Here is a 16,525-nt window from a genome sequence, read left to right on the forward strand (position 1 = left end):
CCCAGTACTACAGATCAAGGATCAAAAAAATCCAACTACGGGGTTCGAACAACACGATTCTAATCCAAGAATTTTTTCTACCTCATCCAAATGGCCTCAAACTATAGGGTTAGCATCTATCTAGTGCAGTATGTGTGAAAATGTATGCACTATGTGTGCTATAACTTGTATGTCTTTCAAATTTGAACCAAATTTGAATAAATTTGAAGTATTTGAAAAAGGGGCTTTTGGCTTAAACGTTTGAAACCCAAAACGACTTCTCTTCATGCTAGACTTCACAAGACCGAGTTTAGGGTTAGGGGGTAGATACATGATTTGTCTGGTTTGAATATGTCTAAACTTTGTTCATCAACTTTAATGCTAACTATATGACATAAGAAGACTATGTGCTTTGGTTTTTCATTTTTTTGTTTTTTTTGAATTTTATGCCCATATATTAGAATCTTGGTCAAATCCTAGGTTTGACAAAGATTTAAACACGTTTAAAACAAGAAAACGAAAAGGGAAGCTTTTTATCCCTCTTAATTAGTCACTCTAATATGAAGTTTTTGGGAGGTTTTTGAAATTTCCATGTTTGAAACCCAAAACCACTTCTCTTCAAGCTTGACTTCATAAGACAGAGCTTACGGTTAGGGGGTAGATACATGATTTGTATGGTTTGAATATGTCCAAACCTTGTTAATGCATCAACTTGAATGCTTACTATATGACATAAGAAGACTATGTACTTTGGTTTTTCATTTTTCTGCTTTTTTGAATTTTGTGCCCATTTGAATCTTTTGGTCAAATCCTAGGTTTGACAAAGATTTAAACAAGTTTAAATCATGAAAATGAAAAGGTAAGCATGGATCCTTCTTAGTCACTCTAAAATAAAGCTTTTGGGAGGTTCTTGAAATTTCCATGTTTGAAACCCAAAACCACTTCTCTTCATGATTGACTTCATAAGACAAAGTTTAGGGTTAGGGGTAGATATATACATGAGTTGTCTGGTTTGAATATGTTTAGACCTTGTTTATCAACTTTAATGCTTACTATATATATGACATAAGAATGCTATGTGCATTGGTTTTTGATTTTTTTTCTGAATTTGTATGCCCATTTGAATCTTGGTCAAATCCTAGGCGGTTTGACCAAGATTTAAACAAGTTTAAAACATGAAAATGAAAAGGGAAGTTTGTATCCTTATTAGTCACTCTAAAATGAAGCTTTTGGGATGTTCTTGAAATTTCCATGTTTGAAACCCAAAACGACTTCTCTTCATGCTAGACTTCATAAGATCGACCGAGTTTATGCATGGTTAGGGGATAGATACATGATTTGTCTGGTTTGAACACATGTATAAACCTTCTTACTCACTCTAAAATTAAGCTTTCGGGAGGTTTTTGAAATTTCCATGTTTGAAACCCAAAACCACTTCTCTTCATGCTTGACTTCGTAAGACATAGTTTAGGGTTAGGGGTAGATACATGCTTTTTCTGGTTTGAATATGTATAGACCTTGTTTATCAACTTGAATGGTTACTATATGACATAAGAAGGCTATATATGTGCTTTGGTTTTTCATTTTTTGATTTTTTTCGAATTTTTTATGCCCATTAAAATCTTGGTCAAATCCTATGTTTTACCAAGATTTAAACAAGTTTAGAACATGAAAATGAAAAGGTAATCATGGATCTTTCTTAGTCACAGTACTCTAGAATGAAGCTTTTGGGAGGTTTTTGAAATTTCCATGTTTGAAACCCAAAACCACTTCTTTTCATGCTTGACTTCATAAGACCGAGAGTTTAGGGTTAGGGGTAGAGATACATGATTTTTTTTGGTTTGAATATGTCTAGACCTTGTTTATCAACTAATGCTTACTATATTACATAAGAAGGCTATGTTATTTGGTTTTTCATTTTTCTGTTTATTTCTAATTGTTTATGCCCATTTGAATCCTATGTTTGACCAATATTTAAACAAGCTTAAAACATGAAAATGAAAAGGTAAGCTTGGATCCTTCTTAGTCCCTCTAAAATTAAGCTTTTGGGAAGTTTTTGAAATTTCCATGTCTGAAACCCAAAACCACTTCTCTTCATGCTTGACTTCATAATTAAGACAGAGTTAAGCGTTAGGGGGTAGATACATGCTTTTTATGTTATGAATATGTCTAGACCGGCCATGTTCATCAAGTTGAATGGTGCTTACTATATATGACATTAGAAGGCTATGTGCTTTGGTTTTTCTTTTTTTTTGATTTTTTTGAATTTTTAGGCCCATTTGAGTCTTTGTCAAATCCTAGGTTTGACCAAGATTTAAACAAGTTTAAAACATGTAAATGAAAAGATAAGCCTCGATCCTTCTTAGTCACTCTAAAATGAAGATTTGCGAGGGGTGTTCTTGAAATTAAGCTTGGGTCCTTCTTAGTCACTCTAAAATTATGCTTTTGGGATGTTTTTGAAATTTCCATGTTTGAAACCCAAAACCATTTCTCTTCATGCTTGACTTCATAAGACATAGTTAAGGGTTAGGGGGTAGATACATGCTTTTATGTTTTGAATATGTCTAGACCTTGTTCATCAACTTGAATGCTTACTGTATATATATATGACATAAGAAGCTAGGCTATGTGCTTTGGTTTTCATTTTTTGATTTTTTTTGAATGTTTATGCCCATTTGAATCTTGGTCAAATCCTAGGTTTGACCAAGATTTAAGCAAGTTTAAAACACATGAAAATGAAAAGATAAGCATGGATCCTTCTTAGTCACTCTAAAATAAAGCTTTTGGGAGGTTCTTGAAATTTCCACGTTTGAAACCCAAAACCACTTCTCTTCATGATTGACTTCATAAGACAGAGTTTAGGGTTAGGGGTAGATATATACACGAGTTGTCTAGTTTGAATATATGTCTAGACCTTGTTTATCAACTTTAATGCTTACTATATATATGACATAAGAAGACTATATGTACTTTGGTTTTTCATTTTTCTGATTTTTTTTTCTACCCATTTGAATCTTGGTCAAATCCTAGGGTTGACCATGATTTAAACAAGTTTATAACATGAATTGAAAAGGTAAGCATGGATCCTTCTTAGTCACTCTAAAATGAAGCTTTTGGGATGTGTGTCCTTGAAATTTCCATGTTTGAAACCCAAAACGACTTCTCTTCATGCTAGACTTCATAAGATCGACCGAGTTTAGGGTTAGGGGTAGATACATGATTTGTATGGCTTCAATATGTCCAAACCTTATTAATTTATCAACTTGAATGCTTGTTATATGACATACGAAGACTATATGCTTTGGTTTTTCATTTTTATGATTTTTTATGGATTTTATGCCCATTTGAAACTTTTGGTCAATCCTAGGTTTGACAAAGATTTAAACAAGTTCAAAATATGAAAATGAAAAGGTAAGCATGGATCCTTCTTAGTCACTCTAAAATAAAGCTTTTGGGAGGTTCTTGAAATTTCCACATGTTTGAAACCCAAAACCACTTCTCTTCATGATTGACTTCATAAGACAGAGTTTAGGGTTAGGGGTAGATATATACATGAGTTGTCTGGCTTGAATATGTTTAGACCTTGTTTATCAACTTGAATGGTTACTATATGACATAAGAAGGCTATGTATGTGCTTTGGTTGTTCATTTTTTGATTTTTTTCGAATTTTTTATGCCCATTAAAATCTTGGTCAAATCCTATGTTTGACCAAGATTTAAACAAGTTTAGAACATGAAAATGAAAAGGTAATCATGGATCTTTCTTAGTCACAGTACTCTAGAATGAAGCTTTTGGGAGGTTTTTGAAATTTCCATGTTTGAAACCCAAAACCACTTCTTTTCATGCTTGACTTCATAAGACCGAGAGTTTAGGGTTAGGGGGTAGATACATGATTTGTATGGTTTGAATATGTCCAAACCTTGTTAATTCATCAACTTGAATGCTTACTATATGACATAATAAGACTATATGCTTTTGTTTTTCATTTTTCTATTTTTATTGAATTTTATGCCCATTTGAATCTTTTGGTCAAATCCTAGGTTTGACCAAGATTTAGACAAGTTTAACACGTGAAAACGAATAAGTAAGCATGGATCCTTCTTAGTCACTCCAAAATGTACCAATTGATAGATGTGTTAACTTTGCTTCATGGAAAAAATAATGTCATGTAAATGAGTTAACTTGGATTTCCTAGCCTTGAATCCATAGGAAACTTTGTTCTAATGCACTATAATAATCAACCGAGTTTTTACACCAACAGGTCTTTCACTTACGTGTGGTGCCCACGCGTGAGGTCCCACACATCAGTGAGCACAAGTCATGTGCAATAATAGGTACGCAAACTCCCAGCCATCTTCTTTGTCAAGAGAAGGCGCATCAGGATGCATATTGGAAGTCTCTGGGTCCTTCAGGATCCTTCGGTTGTCCCTCTCACAGAAAAAAACAAATCTCTCTCATTCTCGGCCTCGCTCGACTCGCTCGCTCGCTCGCACCTCCTCCTGCTCACTGACAAACCCTGCACAATAGTCAACATCGTCACCCGAAAAAGGGAAGACACCATAATGCTCTCCCTTCTTCTGTCCTTCCGAGTGATCCCTCTTCCTCCAAGTTTCACTAGCTAGACGGGCAAACACACATGTGCTGCATAGTAATAATAAAAAGGTAGAAAAATCGATATACGAATCTATAATTAAATAGGTTAAACTAGGGTTTTGCCCAGTACTACAGATCAAGGTTCAAAAAAATCCAACAACGGGGTTCGAACAACACGATTCTAATCCAAGAATTTTTTCTACCTCATCCAAATGGCCTCAAACTATAGGGTTAGCATCTATCTAGTGCAGTATGTGTGAAAATGTATGCACTATGTGTGCTATAACTTGTATGTCTTTCAAATTTGAACCAAATTTGAATAAGATTGAAGTATTTGAAAAAGGGGCTTTTGGCTTAAACGTTTGAAACCCAAAACGACTTCTCTTCATGCTAGACTTCACAAGACCGAGTTTAGGGTTAGGGGGTAGATACATGATTTGTCTGGTTTGAATATGTCTAAACTTTGTTCATCAACTTTAATGCTAACTATATGACATAAGAAGACTATGTGCTTTGGTTTTTCATTTTTTTTGTTTTTTTTGAATTTTATGCCCATATATTAGAATCTTGGTCAAATCCTAGGTTTGACAAAGATTTAAACACGTTTAAAACATGAAAACGAAAAGGGAAGCTTGTATCCCTCTTAATTAGTCACTCTAATATGAAGTTTTTGGGAGGTTTTTGAAATTTCCATGTTTGAAACCCAAAACCACTTCTCTTCAAGCTTGACTTCATAAGACAGAGCTTACGGTTAGGGGGTAGATACATGATTTGTATGGTTTGAATATGTCCAAACCTTGTTAATGCATCAACTTGAATGCTTACTATATGACATAAGAAGACTATGTACTTTGGTTTTTCATTTTTCTGCTTTTTTTGAATTTTGTGCCCATTTGAATCTTTTGGTCAAATCCTAGGTTTGACAAAGATTTAAACAAGTTTAAATCATGAAAATGAAAAGGTAAGCATGGATCTTTCTTAGTCACTCTAAAATAAAGCTTTTGGGAGGTTCTTGAAATTTCCATGTTTGAAACCCAAAACCACTTCTCTTCATGATTGACTTCATAAGACAAAGTTTAGGGTTAGGGGTAGATATATACATGAGTTGTCTGGTTTGCATATGTTTAGACCTTGTTTATCAACTTTAATGCTTACTATATATATGACATAAGAATGCTATGTGCATTGGTTTTTGATTTTTTTTTCTGAATTTGTATGCCCATTTGAATCTTGGTCAAATCCTAGGCGGTTTGACCAAGATTTAAACAAGTTTAAAAAATGAAAATGAAAAGGGAAGTTTGTATCCTTATTATTCACTCTAAAATGAAGCTTTTGGGATGTTCTTGAAATTTCCATGTTTGAAACCCAAAACGACTTCTCTTCATGCTAGACTTCATAAGATCGACCGAGTTTATGCATGGTTAGGGGATAGATACATGATTTGTCTGGTTTGAACACATGTATAAACCTTCTTACTCACTCTAAAATTAAGCTTTCGGGAGGTTTTTGAAATTTCCATGTTTGAAACCCAAAACCACTTCTCTTCATGCTTGACTTCGTAAGACAGAGTTTAGGGTTAGGGGTAGATACATGCTTTTTCTGGTTTGAATATGTATAGACCTTGTTTATCAACTTGAATGGTTACTATATGACATAAGAAGGCTATATATGTGCTTTGGTTTTTCATTTTTTGATTTTTTCGAATTTTTTATGCCCATTAAAATCTTGGTCAAATCCTATGTTTGACCAAGATTTAAACAAGTTTAGAACATGAAAATGAAAAGGTAATCATGGATCTTTCTTAGTCACAGTACTCTAGAATGAAGCTTTTGGGAGGTTTTTGAAATTTCCATGTTTGAAACCCAAAACCACTTCTTTTCATGCTTGACTTCATAAGACCGAGAGTTTAGGGTTAGGGGTAGAGATACATGATTTTTTTTGGTTTGAATATGTCTAGACCTTGTTTATCAACTAATGCTTACTATATTACATAAGAAGGCTATGTTATTTGGTTTTTCATTTTTTCTGTTTATTTCTAATTGTTTATGCCCATTTGAATCCTATGTTTGACCAATATTTAAACAAGCTTAAAACATGAAAATGAAAAGGTAAGCTTGGATCCTTCTTAGTCCCTCTAAAATTAAGCTTTTGGGAAGTTTTTGAAATTTCCATGTCTGAAACCCAAAACCACTTCTCTTCATGCTTGACTTCATAATTAGGACAGAGTTAAGCGTTAGGGGGTAGATACATGCTTTTTATGTTATGAATATGTCTAGACCGGCCATGTTCATCAAGTTGAATGCTGCTTACTATATATGACATTAGAAGGCTATGTGCTTTGGTTTTTTTTTTTGATTTTTCTGAATTTTTAGGCCCATTTGAGTCTTGGTCAAATCCTAGGTTTGACCAAGATTTAAACAAGTTTAAAACATGTAAATGAAAAGATAAGCCTCGATCCTTCTTAGTCACTCTAAAATGAAGATTTGCGAGGGGTGTTCTTGAAATTAAGCTTGGGTCCTTCTTAGTCACTCTAAAATTATGCTTTTGGGATGTTTTTGAAATTTCCATGTTTGAAACCCAAAACCATTTCTCTTCATGCTTGACTTCATAAGACATAGTTAAGGGTTAGGGGGTAGATACATGCTTTTATGTTTTGAATATGTCTAGACCTTGTTCAACAACTTGAATGCTTACTGTATATATATATGACATAAGAAGCTAGGCTATGTGCTTTGGTTTTCATTTTTTGATTTTTTTTGAATGTTTATGCCCATTTGAATCTTGGTCAAATCCTAGGTTTGACCAAGATTTAATCAAGTTTAAAACACATGAAAATGAAAAGGTAAGCATGGATCCTTCTTAGTCACTCTAAAATAAAGCTTTTGGGAGGTTCTTGAAATTTCCATGTTTGAAACCCAAAACCACTTCTCTTCATGATTGACTTCATAAGACAGAGTTTAGGGTTAGGGGTAGATATATACACGAGTTTTCTGGTTTGAATATATGTCTAGACCTTGTTTATCAACTTTAATGCTTACTATATATATGACATAAGAAGACTATATGTACTTTGGTTTTTCATTTTTCTAATTTTTTTATTTTTCTACCCATTTGAATCTTGGTCAAATCCTAGGGTTGACCATGATTTAAACAAGTTTATCACATGAATTGAAAAGGTAAGCATGGATCCTTCTTAGTCACTCTAAAATGAAGCTTTTGGGATGTGTGTCCTTGAAATTTCCATGTTTGAAACCCAAAACGACTTCTCTTCATGCTAGACTTCATAAGATCGACCGAGTTTAGGGTTAGGGGTAGATACATGATTTGTATGGCTTCAATATGTCCAAACCTTATTAATTTATCAACTTGAATGCTTGTTATATGACATACGAAGACTATATGCTTTGGTTTTTCATTTTTATGATTTTTTATGAATTTTATGCCCATTTGAAACTTTTGGTCAATCCTAGGTTTGACAAAGATTTAAACAAGTTCAAAATATGAAAATGAAAAGGTAAGCATAGATCCTTCTTAGTCACTCTAAAATAAAGCTTTTGGGAGGTTCTTGAAATTTCCACATGTTTGAAACCCAAAACCACTTCTCTTCATGATTGACTTCATAAGACAGAGTTTAGGGTTAGGGGTAGATATATACATGAGTTGTCTGGTTTGAATATGTCTAGACGTTGTTTATCAACTTTAATGATTACTATATATATGACATAAGAATGCTATGTGCATTGGTTTTTGATTTTTTTCTGAATTTGTATGCCCATTTGAATCTTGGTCAAATCCTAGGTGGTTTGACAAGGATTTAAACAAGTTTAAAACATGAAAATGAAAAGGGAAGTTTGTATCCTTATTAGTCACTCTAAAATGAAGCTTTTGGGATGTTCTTGAAATTTCCATGTTTGAAACCCAAAACGACTTCTCTTCATGCTAGACTTCATAAGACAGAGTTTAGGGTTAGGGGGTAGATACATGATTTGTATGGTTTGAATATGTCCAAACCTTGTTAATTCATCAACTTGAATGCTTACTATATGACATAATAAGACTATATGCTTTTGTTTTTCATTTTTCTGTTTTTCTTTTGAATTTTATGCCCATTTGAATCTTTTGGTCAAATCCTAGGTTTGACCAAGATTTAGACAAGTTTAACACGTGAAAACGAATAAGTAAGCATGGATCCTTCTTAGTCACTCCAAAATGTACCAATTGATATATGTGTTAACTTTGCTTCATGGAAAAAATAATGTCATGTAAATGAGTTAACTTGGATTTCCTAGCCTTGAATCCATAGGAAACTTTGTTCTAATGCACTATAATAATCAACCGAGTTTTTACACCAACAGGTCTATCACTTACGTGTGGTGCCCACGCGTGAGGTCCCACACATCAGTGAGCACAAGTCACGTGCAATAATAGGTACGCAAACTCCCAGCCATCTTCTTTGTCAAGAGAAGACGCATCAGGATGCGTATTGGAAGTCTCTGGGTCCTTCAGGATCCTTCGGTTGTCCCTCTCACACAAAAAAAAACAAATCTTTCTCATTCTCGGCCTCGCTCGACTCGCTCGCTCGCTCGCTCGCACCTCCTCCTGCTCACTGACAAACCCTGCACAATAGTCAACATCGTCACCCGAAAAAGGGGAGACACCATAATGCTCTCCCTTCTTCTGTCCTTCAGAGTGATCCCTCTTCCTCCGAGTTTCACTAGCTAGACGGGCAAACACACATGTGCTGCATAGTAATAATAAAAAGGTAGAAAAATCGATATACGAATCTATAATTAAATAGGTTAAACTAGGGTTTTGCCCAGTACTACAGATCAAGGTTCAAAAAAATCCAACTACGGGGTTCGAACAACACGATTCTAATCCAAGAATTTTTTCTACCTCATCCAAATGGCCTCAAACTATAGGGTTAGCATCTATCTAGTGCAGTATGTGTGAAAATGTATGCACTATGTGTGCTATAACTTGTATGTCTTTCAAATTTGAACCAAATTTGAATAAGTTTGAAGTATTTGAAAAAGGGGCTTTTGGCTTAAACGTTTGAAACCCAAAATGACTTCTCTTCATGCTAAACTTCACAAGACCGAGTTTAGGGTTAGGGGGTAGATACATGATTTGTCTGGTTTGAATATGTCTAAACTTTGTTCATCAACTTTAATGCTAACTATATGACATAAGAGGACTATGTCCTTTGGTTTTTCATTTTTTTGTTTTTTTTGAATTTTATGCCCATATATTAGAATCTTGGTCAAATCCTAGGTTTGACAAAGATTTAAACACGTTTAAAACATGAAAACGAAAAAGGGAAGCTTGTATCCCTCTTAATTAGTCACTCTAATATGAAGTTTTTGGGAGGTTTTTGAAATTTCCATGTATGAAACCCAAAACCACTTCTCTTCAAGCTTGACTTCATAAGACAGAGCTTACGGTTAGGGGGTAGATACATGATTTGTATGGTTTGAATATGTCCAAACCTTGTTAATGCATCAACTTGAATGCTTACTATATGACATAAGAAGACTATGTATTTGGTTTTTCATTTTTCTGTTTTTTTTGAATTTTGTGCCCATTTGAATCTTTTGGTCAAATCCTAGGTTTGACAAAGATTTAAACAAGTTTAAATCATGAAAATGAAAAGGTAAGCATGGATCCTTCTTAGTGACTCTAAAATAAAGCTTTTGGGAGGTTCTTGAAATTTCCATGTTTGAAACCCAAAACCACTTCTCTTCATGATTGACTTCATAAGACAAAGTTTAGGGTTCGGGGTAGATATATACATGAGTTGATTGGTTTGAATATGTTTAGACCTTGTTTATCAACTTTAATGCTTACTATATATATGACATAAGAATGCTATGTGCATTGGTTTTTGATTTTTTTTTTCTGAATTTGTATGCCCATTTGAATCTTGGTCAAATCCTAGGCTGTTTGACCAAGATTTAAACAAGTTTAAAACATGAAAATGAAAAGGGAAGTTTGTATCCTTATTAGTCACTCTAAAATGAAGCTTTTGGGATGTTCTTGAAATTTCCATGTTTGAAACCCAAAACGACTTCTCTTCATGCTAGACTTCATAAGATCGACCGAGTTTATGCATGGTTAGGGGATAGATACATGATTTGTCTGGTTTGAACACATGTATAAACCTTCTTACTCACTCTAAAATTAAGCTTTCGGGAGGTTTTTGAAATTTCCATGTTTGAAACCCAAAACCACTTCTCTTCATGCTTGACTTCGTAAGACAGAGTTTAGGGTTAGGGGTAGATACATGCTTTTTCTGGTTTGAATATGTATAGACCTTGTTTATCAACTTGAATGTTTACTATATGACATAAGAAGGCTATATATGTGCTTTGGTTTTTCATTTTTTGATTTTTTTCAAATTTTTTATGCCCATTAAAATCTTGGTCAAATCCTATGTTTGACCAAGATTTAAACAAGTTTAGAACATGAAAATGAAAAGGTAATCATGGATCTTTCTTAGTCACAGTACTCTAGAATGAAGCTTTTGGGAGGTTTTTGAAATTTCCATGTTTGAAACCCAAAACCACTTCTTTTCATGCTTGACTTCATAAGACCGAGAGTTTAGGGTTAGGGGTAGAGATACATGATTTTTTTGGTTTGAATATGTCTAGACCTTGTTTATCAACTAGTGCTTACTATATTACATAAGAAGGCTATGTTATTTGGTTTTTCATTTTTTCTGTTTATTTCTAATTATTTATGCCCATTTGAATCCTATGTTTGACCAATATTTAAACAAGCTTAAAACATGAAAATGAAAAGGTAAGCTTGGATCCTTCTTAGTCCCTCTAAAATTAAGCTTTTGGGAAGTTTTTGAAATTTCCATGTCTGAAACCCAAAACCACTTCTCTTCATGCTTGACTTCATAATTAAGACAGAGTTAAGCGTTAGGGGGTAGATACATGCTTTTTATGTTATGAATATGTCTAGACCGGCCATGTTCATCAAGTTGAATGCTGCTTACTATATATGACATTAGAAGGCTATGTGCTTTGGTTTTTCTTTTTTTTTGATTTTTTTGAATTTTTAGGCCCATTTGAGTCTTGGTCAAATCCTAGGTTTGACCAAGATTTAAACAAGTTTAAAACATGTAAATGAAAAGATAAGCCTCGATCCTTCTTAGTCACTCTAAAATGAAGATTTGCGAGGGGTGTTCTTGAAATTAAGCTTGGGTCCTTCTTAGTCACTCTAAAATTAAGCTTTTGGGATGTTTTTGAAATTTCCATGTTTGAAACCCAAAACCATTTCTCTTCATGCTTGACTTCATAAGACATAGTTAAGGGTTAGGGGGTAGATACATGCTTTTATGTTTTGAATATGTCTAGACCTTGTTCATCAACTTGAATGCTTATTGTATATATACATATGACATAAGAAGCTAGGCTATGTGCTTTGGTTTTCATTTTTTGATATTTTTTGAATGTTTATGCACATTTGAATCTTGGTCAAATCCTAGGTTTGACCAAGATTTAAGCAAGTTTAAAACACATGAAAATGAAAAGGTAAGCATGGATCCTTCTTAGTCATTCTAAAATGAAGCTTTTGGGGGGTTCTTGAAATCTCAATGTTTGAAATCCAAAACCACTTCTCTTCATGGTTGACTTCATAAAACATAGTTTAATTAGGGTTAGGGGTAGATACATGATTTGCCAGGTTTGAATATGTCTAGACCTTGTTTATCAACTGGAATGCTTACTATTTGACATAAGAAGACTATGTGCTTTTGTTTTTCATTCTTCTATTTTTTTTTAATTTTATGCCCATTTGAATCTTGGTCAAATCCTAGGTTTGACCAGGATTTAAACAAGTATAAAATATGAAAATGAAAAGGTAAGCATGGATCCTTCTTAGTCACTCTAAAATGAAGCAGCTTTTGGGAGGTTCTTGAAATTTCCATGTTTGAAACCCAAAACCGCTTCTCTTCATGATTGACTTCATAAGACAGAGTTTAGTGTTAGGGGTAGATACATGATTTGTCTAGTTTGAATATGTCTAGACCTTGTTTATCAACTTGAATTCTTACGTATCTTCATGTTTGACTTCATAAGACAGAGTTTAGGGTTAGGGGTAGATACATGATTTTTCTTGTTTGAATATGTTTAGACTTTGTTTATCAACTTGAATGTTTACTGTATGACATAAGAAGACAATGTTTTTGAATTTTTTATGTCCATTTGAATCTTAGTCAAATCCTAGGTTTGACCAAGATTTAAACAAGTTTAAAACATGAAAATGAAAAGGTAAGCCTGGATCCTTCTTAAGTCATTCTAAAATGAAGCTTTTGGGGGGTTCTTGAAATCTCAATGGTTGAAACCCAAATTAAACCACTTCTCTTCATGGTTGACTTCATAAGACAGAGTTTAGGGTTAGGGGTAGATACATGATTTATCAGGTTTGAATATGTCTAGATCGATCACATGCTTGTTTATCAACTTGAATGCTTACTATATGGTCGACATAAGAAGACTATATATATGTGTGTTGGTCAAATCCTATGTTTGACCAAGATTTAAACAAGCATAAATCCTGAAAATGAAAAGGTAAGCTTGGATCCTTCTTATTCACTCTAAAATTAAGCTTTTGGGAAGTTTTTGAAATTTCCATGTTTGAAACCCAAAACCACTTCTCTTCATGCTTGACTTCATAAGACATAGTTAAGGGTTAGGGGGTAGATACATGCTTTTTTCTGTTTTGAATATGTCTAGACCTAGCTTGTTCATCAACTTGAAGGCTTACTATATATATGACATAAGAAGGCTATACTATGTGCTTTGGTCTTTCATTTTTTTATTTTTTTGAAATTTTATGCCCATTTGAATCTTGGTCAAATCCTAGGTTTGACCAAGATTTAAACAAGTTTAAAACATGAAAATGAAAAGGTAAGCACGGATCCTTCTTAGTCACTCTAAAATGAAGCTTTTGGGAGGTTTTTGAAATTTCCATGTTTGAAACCCAAATCCACTTCTCTTCATGCTTGACTTCAGAAGACAAAGTATAGGGTTATGCATGGGTAGATACATGCTTTTTTCTGGTCTGAATATGTATAGACCTTGTTTATCAACTTGAATGCTTACTATATGACATAAGAATACTATGTGCTTTGCTTTTTCATTTTTCTATTTTTTAATTGTTAAACCCATTTGAATCTTGGACAAATCCTAGGTTTGACCAAGATTGAAACAAATTTAAAACATCAAAATGGAAAGGTACGCATGAATCATTCTTAATTATTCACTCTAAAATGAAGCTTTTGGGAGGTACTTGAATTTTTATGTTTGAAACCCAAAACCACTTCTCTTCATGTTTGACTTCATAAGACAGAGTTTATGGTTAAGGGTAGATAGATGATTTTTCTAGTTTTAATATGTCTAGACCTTGTTTATCAATTTGAATGCTTACTATGTGACATAAGAATACTATGTGCTTTGCTTTTTCATTTTTCTAATTTTTTTAATTGTTAAACCCATTTGAATCTTGGTCAAATCCTAGGTTTGACCAAGATTGAAACAAGTTTAAAACATCAAAATGGAAAGGTAAGCATGAATCATTCTTAACTATTCACTCTAAAATGAAGCTTTTGGGAGGTACTTGAAATTTTATGTTTGAAACCCAAAACCACTTCTCTTCATGTTTGACTTCATAAGAAAGAGTTTATGGTTAAGGGTAGATAGATGATTTTTCTTGTTTGAATATGTCTAGACCTTGTTTATCAACTTGAATGCTTACTATAAGACAAAGTTTAGGGTTAGGGTAGATACATTTTTTTTTGGTTTGAATATGTCGTCTAGACCTTGTTTATCAACTAATGCTTACTATATTACATAAGAAGGCTATGTTATTTGGTTTTTCATTTTTTCTGTTTTTTCTAATTTTTTATGCCCATTTGAATCTTGGTCAAATCCTAGGTTTGAACAAGATTTAAACAAGTTTAAAACATGAAAATGAAAAGGTAAGCCTGGATCCTGCTTAAGTAGTCACTGTAAAATGAAGCTTTTGGGAGGTTTGTGAAATTTCCATGTTTGAAACCCAAAACCACTTAAGACAGAGTTTAGGGTTAGGGGTAGATACATGCTTTTTCTGGTTTGAATATGTATAGACCTTGTTTATCAACTTGAATGGTTACTATATGACATAAGAAGGCTATATATGTGCTTTGGGTTTTCATTTTTTGATTTTTTTCGATTTTTTATGCCCATTTAAATCTTGGTCAAATCCTAGGTTTGACCAAGGTTTAAACAAGTTTAAAACATGAAAATGAAAAGGCAAGCATGAATCATTTCTTAATTAGTCACTAACTCTAAAATGAAGGTACTTGAATTTTTTTATGTTTGAAACCCAAAACCCCAGTTCTCTTCATATGTTTGACTTCATAAGACAGAATTTAGGGTTAGGGGTAGATATGATACATGATATTTCTGGTTTGAATATGTTTAGACCTTGTTTATCAACTTGAATGCTTACTATATGACATAAGAAGACTATATATGTGCTTTGGTTTTTCATTTTTTGATTTTTTATGAATTTTTACGCCCATTTGAATCTTGGTCAAATCCTAGGTTTAACCAAGGTTTAAACAAGTTTAAAACATGAAAATGAAAAGGTAAGCATGGATCCTTCTTAGTCACTCTAAAATGAATCTTTTGGGAGGTTTTTGAAATCTCAATGTTTGAAATTAACCCAAAACCACTTCTCTTCATGCTTGGCTTCATAAGACAGAGTTTATTGTTAGGGGTAGATACATGCTTTTTTCTGGTTTGAATATGTCTAGACCTTGTTTATCAACTTGAATGCTTACTATATATATGACATAAGAAGGCTATGTTATTTGGTTTTTCATTTTTCTGATTTTTTATCCCCATTGCTTCACTACTACAGTACTACCCTGGCGTTCATTGTTTCCACTGACTATTCAGAGCTTTGGACATCCATCAGAGTAGTACTATTAGTTAGTAGTACAGCTGCTAGCTCGATTAATGGCGTGCTATAAAATTCTATACTAGCCGACAGATGTCCATTCCTCGGGTTGCGCGCCAGAGCCTTCGAAGAGAAGGTAGCCGCTCTGTCCCGTTGATTTACGGTGGACGGACATGATAGAACGTCTCTGTGTTGAAGCATACGTACTACTCCGGACCGCTCTCGATTCATTTGCTTCTTCTCCTGAGTCCTGACCAGGGACTGAGATCCAGTGACTCCAGTAAGAGAAGTCACCATGCAACTTCGTCTTAATGTAAAGTTTTTTTTTGATAAAGGGATTTTTTCTGAGCAACATAAATTTTAGTTTCAAATTTTAGATCAACCATGTGCGTTGGATCTTAATCTGATGGCTCGTATAGGTAAAGTTCATGGTAACTTCTGTTGGGTAAGTCACTGGATCTGAGTTCGCAAGGGAGCCCCCTCTCGGCCGTTGATTTAGGATGGGCGGACCAGGTTGCTCGAAGCGAGGGCAGGAGACGGCTGTCTGGTTTTAATAGGGGGAGTACTTCTTCCATTCCCTTCTTGCTTCACTTCCAGTCTCCTTCCACTTCCCGCGATGCCTCCGAAGTCAAGGCCACCATCTCGCTTGAAGAAGCACCATCTAGTGTTGACCAGGGACGCGGAGAGTTCCCGCCGGCGGTCTATCCAGATGCTGGCCGCGAGAAAGGACCCGCCAGAAAACGAAGGCCCTGCTTCGCGCTCGTCTCGGAACGGCATCCATCGTGCGGTCGAAGATTCCTGGTTAGTTTCCATCGCCATGTTTCTTGATTCTTCCTGGCCCGGAGGTCCCAACTCTTTATTCCATATTAATCCTTTTTATACATATCTCAGTGCCCCACGACGCACCCTGCCATCTTCTCATGACGACTTCAACCCCTGTCTTGTGCGCTTAGAGGTTACCACTGATTGGACATTTTCGTCTTCCTCTCGTCACTTTGT

Source organism: Lolium perenne, chromosome 1, assembly GCF_019359855.2.
Source record: "Lolium perenne isolate Kyuss_39 chromosome 1, Kyuss_2.0, whole genome shotgun sequence".
Classification (NCBI taxonomy): Eukaryota; Viridiplantae; Streptophyta; class Magnoliopsida; order Poales; family Poaceae; genus Lolium; species Lolium perenne.